Here is a 20,871-nt window from a genome sequence, read left to right on the forward strand (position 1 = left end):
GTGTATTGTGCTTACTTACCTCTTGCAATTTAAGTATTCTTGTGTATTTGTGTTGATATCTCAGGGTAGGAGATATACCAATGTGATAGTGAGTGTTGTGTAATAAATAGACATTTTTATAACTACACTTTGCGTTTTTGTTTCCTTTAAACGATACTACATAATTAGATCTGGAAAAAAAAGCTGCTTAACACTCCTTCTGGACTAAGCCTGGTGGTTGCTCTCCACAGCCACCACTTAGAGAGCTTTCTAATGTTGCTTAAGACCTCTTAAATCACCATAAGGGTTGTCTGGATTAGTGCACGGTGCTTCTCTTAAATAAATGTGCATCATTTGCTAGGCCAGCCTCCTACACACCCTGACAGCAGATATCTCTTATTTGGATTTAAGTGATATGAGTTACAACTTGTTGCTAGCCTCGGTGTATTATAATTTTGGAATTATTGTGGGCCATAATTGTTATATATGGTAGTAAATAACTACAAAGCCACAGTGAAGCATAGATTAGCCCCCTTCTTAGCTTGCCTGCATATAAAAAACAGATTGCTGGCTGAGTTGTTGACACTTTGTGGGTTGCAAGCTAAGAATTGTGCTTGAGGGTGCAACTGTTATCTGGGCTCTCTTGCCTGGATGTGGCTGGTACAGGTATCTAGCAAATAGCCATGTTTTCTACTGTCTTCGAAGTGTGTATGCTCACAGTGCTTCTAATGCTGGTGGTAGTGAGTTCCAGAGCTTCTCAGTTTGTACTGAGCATGCAGTGTCTCTTACAGATTGCTTATGGTAAGGTGGTGTGATGACAAGTGGTGCAAGCCTGGAGAGCAGTGTACTGTTTAATTTATATTGCCTGAGGTCACCGTCATCACTCCTGCATCTTCCAATGGAGGTATAGTAGTAATTTTCCTTGGGAGGCTCCGTGGACAATAAAGAGTGCCTTGAACAATGGCCTTCTAGCTATAAATATCCAGAGGTGCGACTGCAGGACTAAAGTCATTCGTTCTCTTTGGTGACGACGGTGTAGAAGCCTTTTGGCAGCATTTTGGGAGAGTTGTATTCTGTGTATAATGAGTCTGAGTGCACCAAAGGTTAGGCCCTTGGCATAGTCAGGCTTGGAGATTGCTAGTGTGAGGATGGCTTGCAGGTATGGGAAGATGTGACATAGTGGTTTCATTGCATAGAAGGTACTCAGCAAGACGTTAGCATGCGGTATCAGGGATAGGTCTGACTCCATTGTAACTCTTAGATTTCTAACTTCTCTTGATGTTGTTAGAGGAGCTTCAAGTTCCTTATGCCAAATGGCAGGAGGCTGATAATTTTGCCATTGTCCTCATGTTAATCTCTGTCTTTGTGGTATTAAGCTTTGAATGGTTATTCATCAACCATCTGTTTATAGCCCAAACGCAGTCACTGAGCTGTGAATTGTAAAGGTCTTTGTACGTATGTGTTCATGAGAGCAGGACACATCATATTTTCCCTGGGTGTTGTCTTGAGGCTAAATGGAAGTGACTTGAACTGGTATGGTGGTCTGTCTACCATGAAGAAATATTTGATGCTTTCAATGGATCAGCAGATGCAAATATGCATTCTCTGGAACATGGGTCTCCAACATTTCCTATAATAAAAGCTACTCCTGATCAACGAAAATGATCCAGAGCTACTAATGCAGTCTTAATCCAATCAGACACAACCATAATAGGGGGCATGCATTGCAGAATTATAGTTTGAAATATATTGAGATAAATAGATGTGGAGAAAAGAATGTAAATAAAATGTATACTTAACTATCTATACTTACCGTAATGATGTTGTGGTTGCCAACATACTGGGTATAATATTTTGAGACAAGGATATTTAACAATTAAAATTGTGCTAGAACACTGACCACCCCAATGCTTAAGATGGGACTGCCAATATCAATGTTGCATAGCTGCCAAGGTTTCAGATTGCCATGAGTGACATTTTAAAAATTTTAGTGAAATTATGAGTGACATTTTGAGGGGCGTGGCTTGGGCGCCGATGGCGATGGTCGCCTGAGAGCTCGGCTCCGGGACTGAGCCCGTGATTATCCTGTAAATCGGAGGCTGCGGGGCACCCCGCCCCCAGCATTTTGCTGATCGGCCCGACAGAGACCTGCCGGGGCCCTTGGCGGAGTCCGAACGAGCGGTGACCCGGCGAAAATCGGAGTTTGTGGAACTGCGGAGCGCGACCCAACATGGCGCCCGGACTTCATTGTCCCCTCGGCCGGGTCCATTAGACTGATGGAACATCACTAGCAGCGACGTGACCCCTACTCTGCCATCTCCCAGAGTTGTGAGGGACTGGACATCGGTCAGTTCGGCCCTTTCAACGAGGATCGCACTCGGACGGGCAAATGCCCCTGCTATAGTGGGTCACGCACGAGGGTGCCTGGAGATCCCGACGGGGACCCCACTCCCTATACCGCACTTGGCTACTTTTTCCTGGCCGACCCACTTCCATGGGAGGCGCAACCCTCTGGCGCCGCAGATCATCCGGAGGAGCCGGTGACCTTCACTCCGGGACTTTATCGGCCGCACGGGCCTGCCCGACTTGGCGACGATTGTCTCAGCCTACTCCTCGGTGTCCTCAGACGGCGCGGTGGTGGCACGAACCGAAGCCGAGGAGACCCAGCAGGCCCTGGAGACGGGGTTTCCCAGCACTCGACCTGAGGACCAGCGACCGGGAAAGTCATAGCCGGCGCTTGCACTCGGAGAAGTCTACTCCTGGACCCGCACGGAGTGCTCCCGGCGACATGGGGAAACCTAGGGGAGCCAAGGGGGCTACCCCAGCCGCCTCAGACTCAGAGTCCCAGGACAAGGAGGAACGTGGCAACCCGGAGAGTTCTGGCGGTGCACAGATGCAGCAGCAATTTGACCGCGTCTTGGAGGCGATTGCGACCACGCGCTCGGCCCTCCAGCAGGACATTGCCCAGGTGGCGACAAGCCTCGGCCTCCTTAGAGCGGATCATGGCAAAATCTCGGACAAGGTCAAGGAAGTGGAGAGCTCGGTGAAAACCTTGGAGCCGGCGCAGCGAACCTTGGCTGCGACTATGAAGGATGCCCTGTCCCGGATTACGGCCCTGGAGCAGAGAGCGGAGGATGCGGAAGGCCGCAACAGGAGGAATAACATTCGGGTGGTGGGCCTGCCGGAAAAGATTGAGGATGGCGACATGGTGGCATACTTGGAAGCCTGGCTCCGAGACACGGTGGCCCCAGAGGGTCTCTCCCCTTTCTACACCCTGGAACGCGCCCACAGAGTCCCAGCGAGGCCACCACAACAGGGTCGGGCCCCGCGACCGGTGGTGGCAAGGTTGTTGCATTTTCGGGACAGAGACCTCATCCTCAATGCCGCCAGACACAATGGTCCATTCAAAGTGGGGAACAGCCAGGTGAACATCTTCCCGGACTACACTTATGACACTCAACGTAGACGGTTTTCCTTTCTGGCGGTCAAGCGCGAGCTCAGGAGCGAGGGCATTCAGTACTCGCTCCTATTTCCTGCGAGGCTCCGCATAATTGTTGATGACAAGACTCAATTCTTTGATACCCCGGAGGATGTCTGCAACTGGCTCGAACTCTACAGAGCGGGGAAAGATGGCTTCGGCTCCTCATCACAGCAGGCGGCAGAGCCGGAGCAGAGACGACGGTCCAAAAGAATCCGGAGTCGCCGTGGCCGCTCAGGCGGACCCTCGACTTCAGAGACATCAACGGAGCGGAAGGGAGTGCTAGAGGTGTTGTCTGCGCTGTCCGGCTCACACGACGATGCCATTGAGGAGGAAGCGGACCCTGGCGACGAGGGGGTGCCAACGGACTCCGAGGAATCGGTGACTGATAGCGTCCATACGCCGGTGATCACACCGAAATCGGTGGAGGACCTTCTAGATGGACAGGGGTAACGGGGTGAGCTACTTCCTTTTGGGAGGGGGCCCGGCACGGGGGTGGTGGGTGCCGACACTTGATGCTGATTCCCGGGGGAGTGGGGGTGGGGTGCCTTGTTTTTGCCCCGAGCATGTTTGGCACTGTTTTGGGCACGTCTTAGTCCTGGTGGCCTGAGCGTCGAGGGCCCACTGCCTCCGCCCGGCCCGCACCTGGCCCTTAAGGCCTTCCTACGGTGGCGACCGCAGGATTAGTAGGGGATAGTGGGTTTTTGGAGGGTACAGTTTGGATGGGAACTAGATGGTGCTATTTGGGTCCTGTTCTGGGGGGGGCGGATGGGGGTTTGGTTCATGGTTGGGTTGTTAAGTTCTGGTTGGGGAAAATGGCCGCCATCAGTGCTGGATTGATCGATGTCCTTTCGTTGTTGGGACCCAGGTGGGGAGACTTTGCGAGAACGATCTGGGACAATGGTTAATGTTGCTAATCTCAAATGTGTTACTTGGAACGTGCGGGGGCTTCATACCATGTCTAGGCGGCACAAAGTCCACGCTTATTTAGTGCGTAGGGGGGTACAAATGGCGCTGCTGCAGGAAACACATCTGAACAAGGCGGAAGGGGCGGCGCTACAGCGTAGATGGAGAGGGCAGGTCTTTTGCACATCGTACTCCGCGTATGCCAGAGGGGCGCTGATTTGGGTTAGAGCTGGGGTCCCCTTCCAGGTCACGAAAACAGTGATTGATCCAGAAAGGCGATATGTGGCCATTTCGGGCACTCTGGGAGGGAGGGACCTAAACGTTTGCTGTTTGTACGCTCCTAATGTGGACCAGACTGCCTTCCTTTCCAGGTTATCGGGCTCGTTGGCCCACTTCTTCTCTGGGCCCCTTCTGCTCGGTGGAGATTTCAACTCGGTAGTAGATGTAGACACTGACCGATCGCATCCACCCCTCCCTGATTCTCCGGTTCGCCGCGTGGCTAAGGGTCGTAGGGACTGGCAGACTCATTGGGGTTTAACGGATATCTGGAGGGCGCAGCACCCCACAACTAGGGACTATTCCTACTTCTCGAGCCTCCATGAGCTGCATGTTAGACTGGACGGGTTTCTTGGCTCGCCAGAACTAGTTTCGGCAGCGGTCCGGTCTGAATATTTGACCAGGACCATATCAGATCATAACCCCCTCCTGCTGGACCTTCGTTGGTTCCCCGGGGTGCCTGCGGTGCCCACCTGGAAGTTAAGGCCCGAGATCCTTGAGGACAGTGTTTTCAGGGCGGACTTGGGCGATAGGATCTCGGAGTACTTTGCGTCCAACGGTGGCACTGCGAGCTCGAGAGCGCTAGAGTGGGACGCTTTTAAGGTGGTGGTGAGGGGATACTGTATTTCTAAAAAGGTCGGCATGAGGCGAATTATCCTCGCCGACCTAGATGCAGCGGACCGGAAACTCCGTGAGCTGGAACTCCGCCGCCCCGGACACCCTGAATTGCAGATACGCGCAGCGGAGGCGAAGGAGGCGGTGGCGGCGGAGGTCGAACGGCTTCGCTGTTTTGACTACAAGGCCTATACGGTTCGTTCCATCGCGGAGGGAGATAGGTCGAGCGCACTGCTGGCATGGCTGGCCAACCCTACGCGCCAGTCCTCACTGACGACGTCCATGCGCAAAGCAGACGGGACTGTGGTGTGCACTCAGCCTGAGATTCTGAGTTGCTACCGGCAATATTACGAAAGTCTATACCGCAGTCGCTCTACCCGAGACCCTGATGCGCTTAATCATTATCTGCAGCCTCTGGAGCTCCGAACAGTGGAGCAGGACGTGGCGAAAGCCCTGGGGTCCGACATAGAATTGGGAGAGATCCGTAGCGCCATTAAACAAATGGCGAGGAACAAGACCCCGGGCCCAGACGGCCTTCCGGTGGAGTTCTACGCAGCTTATGCTGATCTCCTAGCCCCCAGGTTATTGATAGTCTACAGAGAGGCGAAGAGGCTTGGGCGACTCCCGGGCTCGATGTGCGAGGCCTTAATGGTTCCCCTCCTCAAGCCCGGAAGGGACTCATCCGATCCGGGGTCTTACCGTCCCTTATCAATGCTGACGGTTGACTATAAAATACTGAGCAGCATCTTGGCCTCGAGACTGCTGGGACACATGAGTTCCTTGGTACATGAGGACCAGGCTGGATTCATCCCCAGACGTAACACGACCATGAACATCCGCAGGTTGTTCCGCTTGCTGGGAGAGCCGCTTGTGGACGCCCCGTGCCCGGTTGTCTTATCGGTGGACTTAGAGAAGGCTTTTGACAGCCTGGAATGGGACTACCTTGGTGCGGTGCTACGGAGGTTCGGCCTCGGCGAGGGCTTCATCAGATGGACCAAGGTTCTGTATGCCTCTGCATCGGCCAGGGTTCGAGCGGGACCGCTCATTTCCTCACAGTATCGGGTGGAGAGGGGCACGAGGCAGGGATGTTCATTATCCCCGCTTCTCTTTGCGCTGGCGATGGAGCCACTCGCACTGCACATCCGGTCGGGAGCCCATTATACGGGCCTGTGGACTTCTTCGGGCCCGCACTATATTTCCCTGTATGCAGACGACCTACTGCTCTTTCTCGAAGACCCGTTTGTTGCCTTACACGGAGCTGCGACGGCGCTCACGGAGTTTGGGGAGGTTTCGGGCCTCCGGGTGAACTGGACAAAGACCTGTCTTTTCCCGGTTCGCAAGGGCACCCCTAGCCCTGCTCTCAGCAGGGAGATTAGGTGAGAACCTGACTGCTTTAAATACCTAGGGGTGTACGTCTATCATGAACCATCTGACCTACTGGATGGGAACATTGCCCGCGGCACTCGAGCGCTTCGAGGCAGCATGGATTTCTGGTCCACGCTACCGCTTTCGGTGGCAGGGCGGATCGCATTGCTCAAAATGGTGGCGCTGCCCCGGTTGTTATATTATTTCCGGACGCTGCCAATCTGGGTCCCACCGGCCACGTTTCCACTATTACGATCTATGATGGTCGGATTCCTCTGGGGCTCGGGCCGCCGGCGTATGGCCCTCAAGACCCTGATGAGGCCGAAGGATGAGGGTGGGCTTGCAGTGCCGGACTTTGAGAAGTATTATTTGGCGGCGCAGCTCCAGACCTTCACCCAGGAGATCGCCCGGGAATTCCGGGGCCCAGAGGACAAAAGGGGTACGGGTATGGCCAGGCATGTCCTCTCCTTCATAGCGCTGCGACAACGTTTGGCCTTACAGGACTTGTCGCTTGAGGAGCGGACCGTTCGCCTGTGTTGGAACCGAGCTCACGCCCGGGGCCACCTGAGAATACCGTATGCGCCCGAAATACCTTTGGGGATGCTGACTGCTCTGCCCCATGGCGGCGATTGGTCACGGTTGGCGAACTGGGAGGACGCAGGCTTACAGCTGATAGGTGACCTATACGAGGACGGGGCGCTCTTGCCCTTTCAGGAGCTCATCGATCGCTTCGAGATTCCTCGCGGCGACTTCCTGTTGCACTCGGCCCTTATCCGAGCGATTCAGGCGCACTGGAAACATGGACAGGAAGAACCCCCTTTATCTCCGGTGTGCCAATACGTGATGATGTCTGCGAGCACGGTGAAGGCGGTCACTTGCCTTTATGGCAGGCTGATCAATGAGGGGCTGGCTCCCCTCACTACTCTGAGAGCCCGTTGGGAGGAGGACATTGGCAAGGAGATCCCGGAGACGACCTGGTCCCAGCTGGTGCGGCGAGCCTGGAAGGGCACACGCCACGCCCGCTTTCAATTGGTCCACTACTATGTGCTCCACAGAGCTTATTTGACCCCGGTGAAAATCAGGCGATATTTTGCCACGAATTCAGCGGACTGCCCCAGGTGCCCGGCCCAGGAGGCGGACCTTCTCCACATGTTGTGGACCTGCCTGGGATTATCATCATATTGGGTAGAAGTGGGGAAGACCCTGGAGGAGGTGACGGGGAGATCCTTATCGATGGATGCGGCGGTGGGACTCCTACACTGGTTCCCTCACACCCCAAAGAACAAAATGTCCAGCAAGTTCATCGATCTGGGGCTACTCCTTGCTAAGCGGGAGGTGACCAGGAACTGGAAGGCACGAGCTGGTCCGACGGGAAGCAGGTGGCACAGCGAACTTTTGAAGTGGGCGGCGGGGGAGAGCACGCTGAGATATCAGCTAGCTTGGAGGCAGCGTAATGAGAAGGCACAAGAAGCAGCGCTAGAGTGGGAAACGTTAGTACAGGCCCTAAGGGATTATTGCGCCCCCAGTGACTCTGACAGTGAGGATGCAGCTCACCCCATGTCCCATTAGATGATTGAACTTTTCAGCTCTGTTGCTTTCCCCACGGGTCCTTCAACAGATCCTGTTGCGGTAGTTACCGTGCGCTGATGGCGGGGTTGGGTAGGGGTTTCTTTGTTTTTTTTTTTAGTGTTTTGAGGGTGGGTTTTTCTTTCTGGGTTTATAGGCTTGTTTGGAAAAGCAGATGACAGACTGTGGATCATCCGGACCAGCTTTGACACCCTGCTGAGCCCCCATCGACTTTCGCCGCCCGACCCCAGGGTTGTGGGCTGACTGGCTGTGTACGAGAAATGCGGCGGGGGGGCGGAGGGTTGTGTCTCATTGATATTGCTCGTTTTATAATGCTGGTCGATTATGTAACGATTTACTGATTCCTGCAATAAAAATATATTTAAAAAAAAAAAAAAAAATGAGTGACATTTTGATTTCAAAAGATTTTATTAGAAGAACTTTATATATACAGTACAGATATAGTGAAGGCAATACTGGTTTCGTTATACGCCCATGGGGTTACAGTAGGCAGATCGTTGACATGATTGGTCACGTGTACATTAGAAAGGCAATCACGAACTTGGCGTATGGTTCCATTGGTGGTCTTATATATTACCCTCGAAGGGAGGAAACGAAAGTGGGAAAAGAGAGAACGAATAGAGGACAGGATGGGTAGCGCGGTAGTTAACTGCCATACTTCCTGAGTTTGCGGTGTGAGGAGGCTGGGTGTGAGGGTACCGCGCCTTGTGCCCAGTTTATGGAGGTTTGTGCGAGCCCAGGTAGTTGTCCAAGGAGTGCCACATCTCGCCCTTTTGGGTGGGGGTTGGGTGAGTGTTTTGATGTTATGTTGTCCGCCCCCCTTAGGAAGGTGATCCAATTGAACCAACTTTTGAAGTATGCCTTCCCTGTGTCTTTCCAGGTAGCTAGGATAGTTTTAACAGCCGCTATGAGCAGAAGGTCGATCAGATCGCTATAGTTTTTGGACTGAATTTCTGGAGTCATGAAGGCGGCGACTACCCCTAGGAAGTTTGGTTGAAGTGAGTACCCCATTATGCTATTTACGAATTCTCTTATTTTACTCCAGAATGTCTTGTCCTTGGGGCAGTAAAAGATAAGGTGTGCTAGGTCTCCTTTTTGTTTATGGCAATTCCAGCATAGGTCACTATCACGGATCCCGACAGCCGCCAGGCGAGCTGGGGTCCAGTACGCTTTATGGAGGAGCCAGTATTTGGTTTGTGCTAAGGTTGGGGTGACTTTATTTGAGGCTGCTGAGGTCCAAATGCAAATCTTTTCCTTCTCACTGAAGTGCCTAGTGTGTGAGTGACATTTCAATGATTATGAGTGACACTTTCTTGCAAGCAAAACTCATGCAATGAAGACAAGGGACACTTCTAAATATCAGAAATTACAGCCATTTGAGCAAAAAGAAACTCCATGAACTTCTTGAAACTGCTGCAGAGCACCAGAAATGGAAGGACACTAACACTATTGTTCCCTCCTGTAACCGGACTGTACTATAAAATTAAATGCATAATCATGATATTACACACGTTTTTCAGCAGCAGTACTTTATTAAAGTTCTGTGTACATATGCTGGCACATGCACAGTTAAATACAAAAATATTTACTGGATGCAACAGATTGCATTTGCATGAAATAAATAATATTCTTAAAAGTCCATATGTACATAATATCTAGACCAAGCACACAAGCACAACACCTGCCCAACTTGACAAACCTAATTAAGAGAAAACACTAAGACCAGCACAAACAGTCCAGTCAGATAATTCCCAGTGTCAAGTTTCAGAGGCTGACAGTAACCCGTTACTCACACTAACCTGGATCACCAGGGTTATGGGCACTTATATCTAAAACCAATATAACATACAGGTTGATATTTTATCATGAGCTTCCATGCAACTTGTTTTACTCCCATGTCCTCATGTTTGCCTTCTTTTTCACGTTTTCAGATGGAGAATATTTGTAACATGTTTCACCTTGAGGCCTGTTCCTTTGAAACATTATTATAGAAGACAATGTTCTATCAAGTGATAAACTGGGGCAGAATTTGGTTTTATTCTTGGTTACCCTTGAGAACACCCTTTCTTCATCAGGATTGCTGTGGGGCAACATAAAGAGAAGTTGGGCTACTTTAGATAGAAGGGAATACTTGCTCCTCCGAGTGTCAACAATAGTAAATTCTGTGACAAGGGAATGACAAATGATATCCATCCTGTAAGCTACACCCTCACCAGTACCACAGTTTACTTTAACAGCAGCCCTTTCTCTTGCATTTGTTGATAGGTCCTGAAAGGAAAGTCAGTGACATGGTATTTTGCAAATTCTTGCACTAAGCAAACTAGGTCCTGCTCTGCAAACTTGAGGCAGGTTAAAAACCGTTCTACTAATAACAGCACATTATCAAAACCGTGTTTGTGTTTCTCAAAAAAGTTAAAGACCCGTGCATGCTTAAGCACCTTGTCATTAAGTGGAAGGACTTTTAAAGCATACTTTACATCTTTCTGGTGAAAGCTGCGTACTGCTTCATAGAAAGGTTTCTGGGTTCCTGGCTCAATGTCCCCACTTTATAGCATATTTCTCAACTTTCCCCGCACAATGATGCCAACATACAGACTTGTATCTGGAATCTGGCATTTTTCTGATGTTAAATCAGGCAAACTGGCATCTGGGCTCCCCTTGAACGACTGAATGACATCTACATGAAACACTCTACTCAACAACAATTAATTCATCATGGCATCATACAGGAGGTGAATGACTGGGTCTTCCCTTTGAAGCAAAAGGTTGAAATTAACAAAAGCAGGTAAAACAGCCTGAGGAAATAGACAGTAGACCTCAGTCATAGGTTTCTCAAAACTGTGCACAAGTCTCCTTAGCCTGACTTTACTATTTCTGTCACTGTCTGGTGTTAAAAAGGAAGTATGAACACAGAGCAGCAAACTGAAGAATCAGTCTATACAAACTTGTAGACATTCCTAAACACCTCACAGAAATAAATGTCAGCATCCAGCGGTGATCAGAATCAACAAATTGGCAGGATTCAGCATACACATTCTTACATTTTGAAGAATAGTCAAACCAGAAGTAGACATCTACAAGCAATTCCTCTATATCAAAATGTTTCAAGCTAGAACAGAAGGCAGAAGCAGCAGGGGATTCAGCATTGTGAGTCATGTGGCACGGACAGGCCATGAAATACACATTAGAATTCAAAGAGAGCACTCTGGTTTTAACAGAGTTATGCCTTCCTACATTCATTGAGGCACTATCTACACCAAAGCTAATACAATTTTTCCAAGGAATGGAATGCTTTGTCATAACATTAGATACTGCAGTAAATATACCTTCCGCTGTACTTTCTTTGCTTAAACACGTCAAGAAATTTGCAGCATACCAAACCCTGCTTCGTATCAAAAATTTGTACAGTTACGTGGTTAATTTTTTCAATGCCTTGATCATTGCTTCCATCAACACACAGACTATAAGCTGAGGATGTCATATCAGCCACTAAGTCAGTCAACAACTCTGGTGCAATGGCATCATTTAATACACAGGTTGCTTTTGTTCTCGCACAAGCATAACCCTGCGCAATTTTAGAGTCTGGGAAATATGTCCTTATGAGATGGCCCAAATGATCAGCAGCAGCAAAGGGTACATTATGCTCTGCCATAAATCCCGTGAATTTTATTTCCGCCTCTCTGGCAAGAAGGTCTTCGCTGGAACTCTTCACTGACATGTAGCCAGAGATGGGCTTCATTTTAATCTTTGTGCCTTGAAGAGATGTATGAACTTTAACGATAACATGGTGTTTCAGATCAAACTCTCCTTGATGCCCATAGAAGACAATCTTCTCCCAAATCAAGCAGCGGAATGAATACAGATCGATCTTAACAGGAACAATGATCCCTGCAGTTAAAAAGAATTTCAAAAATGATGATTGTCCCCTACAAGTTTTAACCTATGAGAATTTTAAAATCAAAATACTAGTGCATACAGTGGCTAGGCTGCTGCTCACAAGCACCTACTGACCCCGCATTACGCTGGCTGCTGTAGTACAACACAAAAAGTCTATGCTATGCATTATGACCTATGTTGAGGGCTGACTAGACACTGTTTAGGAAAGGACACCAAGCAATGAATTGAGCATACCGGGACCTCCATTCCACTGACCTAAAATAGAGAAGTCCAGTTCATCATAGTCTAGCACCCATGAATGAAAGGTCAACTGTGCAGAAAGAGAAACTGAAATGCCCAGGAACACACAATGTGTGAGAGCCTTTACTAAAATGTTTGTCTCCCAATACCTGATTCACATAGTAGAAAATATACACTTTTCATACAATAAAAGGAAAATAAACATATAAAAACAGTTGGCCTTGTAGTCTTCTCAAAACGGATAACACAAAACCTAGGTTGCAGCATGGTGTAGCAAAAATAACATACAAGGAAATAGATATGCCATTGTAAACACACTTTAAAGTATATAACCTTATTGGACTACCTTTGTATTGCTCTGCTTGCATCCAGGACAGGTCAAATTTAGTTCTATAGTACCGTGCCCCAAATTTCTTCTCGCTAGATTTCCTCTAGCTAGAAGCAGCCTTTCCCTTTTTGGAAGTTATAGCTGAAGTGCAGGGCTCAATGTCATCTTTATCAGACATTATTCTGCCAAGACAGGGAAAGGAAAGAAACTCAAATATGTCCAACATGATTCTACATGTATGACCAACGGGGATAAAGCATGGTTTTGCCTATCCAGAATGCGGTCACAGTGAAGCTGCGGTCCAGCAGGTGCTGCCTCACAAATGAATCCCTGATGCTCCTGAGCTCCCTGTTTTTATTCCACATAATGACACCATTTGACTGTTCACAACTATCTGGCATAATTAAAAATCTTTTTTTTCATACAAGTCAGCCAGCCACTACTATGTTCAGACCTTCTGAAATACTAAATGATGCCCTTTCGCCAATAATGTGTCTATACCTGAGATACACAACCAAAGACCAAAGTTAAGAGTTTAGTACTCACAGTCCGCTGGTGTGTCACTGACTGTTCTGCTTTGCAGTGGCTGATCCTGTTCAGTGTAGTCGGTCCTACAAAGATTTCTTGGGTCACTCAAGCACTGATACTGCCAAGATGGTGGACTTTGAATATCTATAAAAGTACACACACAAAAAACAAATTGAATTTACTGGTCCAGATTTATAATGAAGTTTTTAGCCATAAGTAAATGATTCCAGATTGTACTCAATGCAGTATTATAACCCAGAATGCACTATAGCAACACAAACCAACATTTCAATATATTGTCTGTCACCAAATTGAATTCAATCACGCACAACTTAGATCCTTGGAGACATCATGGAAGAAACACTAGATTGAAGTCTGAGCTATATTAAGCCTGTGCATTGTTCCCAGCTACTGATCCTCCAATTCTTAGCTCCCACTGTGCCACAGCTCAAAGGCAAAGAGAGAAAAACACCAGTTAATATGACCACACACCAAATAACACCACCATACCAAGTCAGCTAGCCAGAGAGTATCAACGTTAATCTGAGCATCACTGTGATGGCAGGCTTACAATCATGGAATACTCGGCTTGTATTATTTAGCCAACACACTGCATTATTGGGACTTGTGGTTTTTGTTCACCATATAAAAACAGGCAATATTAAACTTTACCAAAACCAGCCATGCTTAGGGGTAGGCAAGCAGGTACACTCAAACTATTGAAAAATCTGCGTTAACATAAGAGTACTGGAGTTCTGGACTTTTTGGTTCCGTCCAGAGGTGTCAGGGAACAACACCCAAAGACCCCGGAGTTCCACCTGCCTTGGTGCGCAAATGAACAGAAACACGGGCTTCTCGATGGTGGCGTCAAAGACCAAAGGTTTATTACTGCAGGGACACAGAAGTCACAGAAACTACGCATGGGCAGTAACTAGGAGCCTGTTCGAATTGTACAAAGAGGGTTGCTCCTTATATACTAAATTTTGGCCTTCAGGCGAATTCTTCACATGTTGGTACATTCCCAAAACCTTTGTGTCATAAACAATAAATATTTGGCGTACACAGGAACCGTTGATAAAATCTGATACAAAACATCTACGAAGAGGGGTTCCCACTAGTTCATCACAATCCCTTGTCAATATTGCATTCAAGAGCCGGACCGCCTCATCGTAAATTTTGTTACCTCCCCCTAATAAAGATTCAGAAAGAAAGGAACGGAGCCAGGTGTGGAAGATAGAAAAGCGGGATAAGAGATGTTTGTGGGTTGTAAATGGGCAAGGCTACCGGCTTCGGCCGCCTAATCATGATCGGGACAATGGACACGAGAACCAGTTCAGTTGGGCTGGCCTCGGGCAGAGGAGGCAGTCTTTGTCGAGTCATGTAGCTACAGCGTGATCTGGTTTAAGGTGCACGTGTCATGAAAGAGGTGAATCTCCGGCTAAGGCTACGTGTCCTTAATGGAAATGAAGTGATCAGGGGTTATTGCGTATGTGAGGGCAAGAAACACAAAATGGCTGCCATGATCTAAAATGGATGCCGTGGGTAGATCAGAAATGTGTTCATAACAGGAGTGCTCTTCCTCGTATCGTAGCGAAAACACCAGGATATGCTAAATGGATCATTTGCGGTTCGCTGATACCAATATTATGTATTTCCGACAATATTGAAAACACGGGTTCAAATCGTCACGGAACCTCAGACCCTCCTTTTGCCCTTACATAGGCAATTACTCAGTCTATGTCAGAATCTAATTCTATGCTCATCAGGTCAGTGACATGTTGTTGTATCATCATCCTTTCTCGTGCCTTTTCTCCAAAAGCAGGTGGTTTCCTAAAACAGTTTGCAGCACAAAGACTACACAGAGCAGGACCACACTGGATAATCAAGCAACATGAGAATAGGAATACTAAGATGACACCAATGACCATTAGAACCTTCCATCCCCACGCTGAGATCAGAGTCCAAAACCACTCCATGAAGGACCAGTTTCCCTTGTCTACGTGTATAGAGTCGGAAATCTTGTGTAGCTTAGAGATCGCCTCATAGACTGTTGGAGCATTATTAGGAATAAAGACACAGCAGCTCGATTGGATCATTCTGCATACCCCACCTCGATCTGCAAGTATAACGTCTAGAATCATACGGTTCTGCAACGTCATGAGTCTATCCGCCTGAAGCTCAGCTGTCAAATTGCTAAGGGCACCAGCAGTTTCGGTAATAGTAGATTCAACTACCCGTGTTAGCTGACGTATGTTTCTACTATTGGCCATAGGCCCCCAGAATGGAAGGAAGCCTTTGAAAAAGTCTCCAGCTTCCTGACCAGCGGTATCTTCTTTGCTGAAGACACCTCTCGCTACTCTGGTTCTGTGGTAGTCAGATGAAGCAGTGTATGTTGGAGGCAACAATCGAGCAATATAACATGAACCTGAAAAGTCGGCAGGCAACCATGTATATGCTCTGTCTCGACAGATGAAGTAGGTACCCCTAGCAGTAAGGAAGGCAGGGGAAGAGTTAGCCGGAAACACATAAGTCTCAACGCACTCACTCCTCCCTAGCTGAGCTCTTGGATTTCTCCCATTACCTTGCAAACAGACCTGACCTCGGTGAGGTACGACCCAGACTGGAGTTGAGCTTTTACGCTTGCTTTCTCCCAAACTAAGGCGATACTCTGAAGAATTCCAACTTAAATATACTCGCAATTCGTCTCTAGGGTATGATGGAGTATTATTGACGTCCTTGATCATGTCAATAATTCCCTGGACTAAGGCTTTGTTGGCAGAGTTATATTTAGATGAACGTGGTGGGCGCGGAGGATAGGTTTCAAGGGCATAAGCAAAGATGGTTTGAAGGGCCTGAAATGATGCATTGTAGCTGAAAGGCAAAACCAGATAGGGAATGCCTTTATCCATAGTGTGGGGTATCAAGCCACACACCCAGCAGTCTGTAGTGTTAACTACTAGTTGGTGTTGGTGCAAGAGCTGTACAAAAGTGTTGTTAATGAATTCTGAGCGTCGGGCTTGCTCATGTTCAGGAAACGAATGAAAAGAGTGTATAGAGGAAACAGTAGAAGGAACAGGATTAAGGGGAGGTACTGTAGTTACTGGTACATAAATCAAACTTATACCAAAAACGATTCCACCCACCAATGTTATCAAAACAATTAGAAATGTAATGGCACATTGCGTCAAAAAGCATTTGCTATGAAGAATTCTATAAAGTCTGTTTCTGCGAACATAAATCACATTTTCTCGTTGCAGCGCAGGAAGCTCCATCTTCTACAATCCGCTCGCGACCACTGATGATGTGTACGTAGATGAAAATGCCTCTATCAGCCCTGGGAGTTCCCAGAACTAACAGAAAGATCGACCTTGTGTCAGACCCCCGCAGATTCAACTAGGCACACAGCCACGACCCTACGGCTACCCAGACGGCAAGGCAATTTCAAAAACAATAAAACAATAGCAAACTTCCTGGCTGAAGGCAAAAGTTCAATATATCAAAATATCACAATATGCAGTTGCCTGCTTTATTTGTCAATTTTACGGTTTCGTAAATTATATCTTTGCTTCGCAGGTACTGTTTGATCGGCAAATAGCGTATCACTGGTAGCTGTTGCAGTGTTCAAGTTCACAGATGGCAGAGTTTCTTCTGATGCAGGAGACAAATGTTCAGAGTTTAATGGAGTCTTTTCAGGAGGAGAGTCAGATTTCGGAGTGTCAGTGATCAATTCGGCATCGCTGAAAGGGATGAACTTTGGCGTGCGTTCAGACTCGGAGGCACCACTTCCCTTCTTCACCCAGTCGTCGTAAGGGAGTGGCAAAGGGACACGCTTAACATGGGACGCGTGCACCCAGTGCTTGCGTCCAGCTACACGAACTGCTGTCCTCGTTGCAAGCAGGACTTGGAAGGGACCGACGTATCTGGGCTGAAGATTCTTCGTCCTCGCGAAGTTCCTGATGACTACTTGATCTCCGGGTTTCAGCTGATGCCCTGGACTCTCCGGAGGCTTTGGTAAAGCATCGAAAACCTGTTGGTGAATAAGACTCAATTTAGCAGTCAAGTCGTAAAGGTAGTCTATTAACATAGGGTATTCTAGAGAACAAAACTTCTTGGGCCTTGGCACACCCCAAATATTTGCCGGGCGGCCAAACACTATCTCATAAGGGCTAAGCCCTACTCTAGAATGTACAGTTGCTCTCGTTGATAACAAAGCCAAAGGAAGTGCGTCTGGCCAGGCTAAACCTGTGGATGCTTGTATCTTAGCTAATTTCAGTTTGAGGGTGCCATTGTAACCCTCCACTAAACCAGCAGACTGGGGATGGTTCGCACTGTGGAACTTTTGTTTCAGACCTAGGCCGGCACACACACTCTGCATAACTTTCCCTATAAACTCACTTCCGTTATCTGACCATACAATCCGTGGCATTCCAAACCTAGGGAAATATTCTTTGAGAAGAATTTTGGCAGTTGATAGGGCAGTATTGTCCTTTAGTGGGTATGCTTCGATCCATCTGGAAAAAGCACAGACTACCACCAGGACATATTTCAAATTATTACAGCGATCCATGTGAATGAAGTCTAACTGGATCACTTCAAAGGGGCAGGAAGGAGGAGCGAAGTGACCAGCAGGAGTTGGAGTTCCCTTGCCAGGATTATGCATCAGGCATACCATACAATTTTTCACCACTCTCTCTGCACACTTACTGATCCCATCATTCTTCCAGACCGGAGCCAACATCTTACAGATTCCTTTAGAACTTATATGCGCTACTCCATGCGCCATTGTCACCACTGCAAGCACATACGCATCAGGCAACATCCAACACTGCAGTTCTGTCAAATCAATCCAACACCCATTCGAATCCAACTTGCCCGTACTCTCTCTCCATACACGTTTCTCTTCCTCAGTTGCTTCTTTCTGAATCTCTTTCACACTTTCCATTGTATCCTCACACATTCCAGATTCAGCAATCCACCTTGCAGACGTAGCAACATACATTCTGCTCATTATGTCTCTAGCTGTCTGTTTAGCGATTTCATCAGCAAAAGCATTTCCGCGACCAACATCATCCATGATTGCTTTATGAGCACTGCACTTCACAATCGCAACTTCAGTTGGCAAGGTTAGAGATTCCAACAAGTCGTTAACTAGCTGACCATGTTGAATCTTCGTCCCATGGGACGTAATGAAACCTCTTTCTCTCCACAAACGGCCAAAACTATGGGCCACGCCAAATGCGTACTGACTGTCTGTAAAAACATTCACTCTCTTTCCCTTAGCTAAAACACACGCTCTGGTTAAAGCGATTAATTCTGCAGCTTGGGCAGAGTTCTGACTCACTCTTGCAGTCTCCACAATCGTCTTTAAGGTTGTTACTGCGTAAGCAGCAGTCACATCACCATTCTCCAGTTTAAAACATGACCCATCCACATACAATGTGCCATCTGGATCTGATAATGGAGTATCCTTTAAGTCAATACGTCCTTTTGTCTCTTCCTCCGTTCTAAAGCAACAATCATGTGGTTCAGAATCACTCGACTCTTGATTAGCCGGCAACAACGTTGCTGGATTCAATACATTACATCTTTTGATCTGAATATGACTCGCTAGTAATGTCAGCTCGTAACCAGATAGTCTCGCACTAGTAAGGTGTTGTGTCTTCGTTCGATTCATGAGTGTATCCACCGCATGAGGAACCATGACCACTAGCATGTTGTTCATGACCAAACCAGCAGATTGTCGAATGGAAGCCGCAGCTGCCGCTGTAGCTCTCAAACAACTAGGTAACGCTCTAGCTACCGGATCCAATGTTGATGAAAAATACGCACAGGGGCGTTGTTTATCACCAAACTTCTGTGTCAGAACACTCAACGCGCAACCTTCTCTCTCGTGAACGTAGAGCGTGAATGACTTACTGTAATCGGGTGTACCCAATACAGGAGCTGAACACAGTGCTTTTCGTAACTCAATAAAACTCTCTTGACATTCATCAGACCATGGCACCGGACTCGGAACATTTTTCCCAGTCAAAGCTACCAACGGTTTCGCTAAAAGAGAAAAATTTGGGATCCACTGCCTACAGTAAGAGGTAATACCTAAAAAGGCACGTACTTCTCTCTGTGTGCGCGGAACACTCATTTGCGTAATTGCTTTTATTCTTTCTGGGGTCAACTTCCTTCCCTCCTTTGACAAGAGATGACCTAGGTAGGTCACTTCTTGGCAGCAGTATTGCATTTTTGAAGGTGATACCTTGTGATTCAAAGTAGACAAGTGATGCAATAACGAAACCGTAGCTGCTTTGCAAGTTTCCTTGTCATCGGCAGCCACTAGAAGATCATCTACATACTGCACTAGAGCAGAACCTGGAGGAAGGACAAAGGAGTCTAACTGACTTTTTAATGCTTGACTGTAAATAGATGGGCTCTCACAGTAGCCCTGTGGAGCGCGTTTAAATCTGAAACTGCGACCTCCTAGACAGAAGCCGAAAATATCTCTGCTTTCCTTGGCTATCGGAATGCTGAAAAAAGCATTTTTCAAGTCGATAACTGAAAACCAAGTGGCTGTAGCAGGAATCAATGTTAACAAGGCAGTAATGTCTGGAACCACAGGAAACTGCGGGACCACGATCTTATTGACTTCTCTGAGGTCGATGACAAACCTATACACTGGAGGCTTTGTAGGGTCGGTTCGTTTCAAAATCGGTAATACAGGACTATTACAAACATTTCCTCTAGTTTCTTCAACTACACCTTTCTTAATCAAATCTTGCACAATTAATAAAAGTGCACGCTCACCTTCACTAGATATTTTGTATTGCGGAATTCTTGGAAACTTTACATTTGCTTTCAAAGTTACTACATATGGTGGTATTTCTAAAAGGCCTACATCATTAGGACCAGTCGCCCAAAGAGAATCAGGGAGTGAACGCAGCTCTGGTGGGAGTGCATCCATTGACAAGTACATCGGAGAGGTGATTCTTTTACCCAATGTAAGCTGTACTCCTTCCGGAGAACAGTACAATGTCGCATATAGTCGTTTTAACAAGTCTAAACCAAGCAGATTTTCATTACAACCCGTCGTCAAAATCAAGGGTGCTTTCAATTGACACGGTCCAACAGAAATAGACAAAGGGCCAGATATGGGGTTGTAAACAGGGGCGCCTGAAAAACCTACAGAAACATTTGTTGAGCCGGACAAAGGTGCGCCAGGGAGTTTCGCATGAATGATAGAACTTTTTGCGGCACCAGTATCCAACAGAAACGGTTCGACTACACCTGATGTTGCTACTGCGACATAAGGCCCACTCTGATCCACTGGAACTGATACTACTCCCTCTCTCTGTCCATGGCTGTCCTAGTACCCATTTTGCTGAAATCCCTCATCCGCTTCACAATAGTCCTCAACAAGATATTGTTGAGATCTATTTTGCTGAGTAGACTGTCCATTTCGCTGATCAAAGTGATTGGAAGGACGATCATTCGTCTGTGGAGGCATAGCACCTTGCCCTCGTCCTCTAGAATTCTGCACAAAACCACCACGACCTCTCTGAGCTGCTGCTGCATTATTTTGCGCTAAGATCGGACATTCATTCTTGTAGTGACCCTCTTTCTTACAATACGCACACTGGTTCCATTGATATTGAGGCCTCGTTGAACTATAATCTGTCCTTTG

The 20,871-nt window shown here is 47.5% G+C and overlaps 1 pseudogene; it reads right to left on the reverse strand.

The window, feature by feature from the left end:
• Positions 1 to 10,093: 10,093 nt before the first annotated feature.
• Positions 10,094 to 20,871, reverse strand: part of LOC147666048 (uncharacterized) — a 38,824-nt pseudogene continuing 28,046 nt past the window's right edge.

This window comes from Lissotriton vulgaris, unplaced genomic scaffold, assembly GCF_964263255.1.
Source record: "Lissotriton vulgaris unplaced genomic scaffold, aLisVul1.2 SCAFFOLD_1180, whole genome shotgun sequence".
NCBI lineage: Eukaryota > Metazoa > Chordata > Amphibia > Caudata > Salamandridae > Lissotriton > Lissotriton vulgaris.